The following is a 2,161-nucleotide window of genomic DNA, read 5'->3' on the forward strand; positions in this document are numbered from 1 at the left end:
AGAGACATCAGAGATAGAGAGAGAGAGAGAGAGAGAGGGTTGCAACAAGCCCAACCCCCACTAATCCGAGCCCCATCCTGTGACCTAAGAGGTATGTATCAGATGCTCAACATGCTCTGCTCACACCTACTGTGATGGTCCGGCCCTAAACCACAACACTAGACACTATGGAAGACAAAGCTTTTACTATCTCATCCTGGAAAATACAAGGTCAGAGGTCATCTGCCTTTTGCCTAAAGAGCAGGAACCCAGACTTCATCAAAGAAATTGGAAATATAGACATTGTCATCCTACAAGAAACCTGGTATAGATGAGATGGACCCACTGGTTGTCCTCTAGGTTACAGAGAGCTGGTAGTCCCATCCACCACACTACCAGGTGGGTGGTATAGAGGAGATGGACCCACTGGTTACCCTCTAGGTTACAGAGAGCTGGTAGTCCCATCCACCACACTACCAGGTGGGTGGTATAGAGGAGATGGACCCACTGGTTGCCCTCTAGGTTACAGAGAGCTGGTAGTCCCATCCACCACACTACCAGGTGGGTGGTATAGAGGAGATGGACCCACTGGTTACCCTCTAGGTTACAGAGAGCTGGTAGTCCCATCCACCACACTACCAGGTGGGTGGTATAGAGGAGATGGACCCACTGGTTGCCCTCTAGGTTACAGAGAGCTGGTAGTCCCATCCACCACACTACCAGGTGGGTGGTATAGAGGAGATGGACCCACTGGTTGCCCTCTAGGTTACAGAGAGCTGGTAGTCCCATCCACCACACTACCAGGTGGGTGGTATAGAGGAGATAGACCCACTGGTTGCCCTCTAGATTACAGAGAGCTGGTAGTCCCATCCACCACACTACCAGGTGGGTGGTATAGAGGAGATGGACCCACTGGTTGCCCTCTAGGTTACAGAGAGCTGGTAGTCCCATCCACCACACTACCAGGTGGGTGGTATAAAGGAGATGGACCCACTGGTTGCCCTCTAGGTTACAGAGAGCTGGTAGTCCCATCCACCACACTACCAGGTGTGAAATGGTATAGAGGAGATGGACCAACTGGTTGACCTCTAGGTTACAGAGAGCTGGTAGTCCCATCCACCAAACTACCAGGTGGGTGGTATAGAGGAGATGGACCACTGGTTGCCCTCTAGGTTACAGAGAGCTGGTAGTCCCATCCACCACACTACCAGGTGTGAAACATGGTATAGAGGAGATGGACCCTCTGGTTACCCTCTAGGTTACAGAGAGCTGGTAGTTCCATCCACCAAACTACCAGGTGGGTGGTATAGAGGAGACAGACCCACTGGTTGCCCTCTAGGTTACAGAGAGCTGGTAGTCCCATCCACCACACTACCAGGTGGGTGGTATAGAAGAGACAGACCCACTGGTTGCCCTCTAGGTTACAGAGAGCTGGTAGTCCCATCCACCAAACTACCAGGTGGGTGGTATAGAGGAGACAGACCCACTGGTTGCCCTCTAGGTTACAGAGAGCTGGTAGTCCCATCCACTACACTACCAGGTGTGAAACATGGTATAGAGGAGACGGACCCACTGGTTGCCCTCTAGGTTACAGAGAGCTGGTAGTCCCATCCACCACACTACCAGGTGGGTGGTATAGAGGAGACGGACCCACTGGTTGCCCTCTAGGTTACAGAGAGCTGGTAGTCCCATCCACCAAACTACCAGGTGTGAAACATGGTATAGAGGAGACGGACCCACTGGTTGCCCTCTAGGTTACAGAGAGCTGGTAGTCCCATCCACCACACTACCAGGTGGGTGGTATAGAGGAGACTGACCCACTGGTTGCCCTCTAGGTTACAGAGAGCTGGTAGTCCCATCCACCACACTAACAGGTGTGAAACAGGGAAGGTACTCAGGGCTATGCTAATTTGGTATAGAGCAGACCTAACTCACTCTATTAAATAGTCAAAACAGGAACATTTTACATCTGGCTAGAAATGAAAAATGTCCTCCTGTGTGCTACCTATATCCCCCCACTAGAATCCCCTTCAAAGAAGACAGCTTCTCCATCCTGGAGGGGGAAATCAATCATTTCCAGGCCCAGGGACATGTACTAGTCTGTGGTGACCTAAATGCCAGAACTGGACAAGAACCTGAGACCCTCAGCACACAGGGGGACAAACACCTGCTTGGAGGTGAC

Source organism: Oncorhynchus kisutch, linkage group LG9, assembly GCF_002021735.2.
Source record: "Oncorhynchus kisutch isolate 150728-3 linkage group LG9, Okis_V2, whole genome shotgun sequence".
Classification (NCBI taxonomy): domain Eukaryota; kingdom Metazoa; phylum Chordata; class Actinopteri; order Salmoniformes; family Salmonidae; genus Oncorhynchus; species Oncorhynchus kisutch.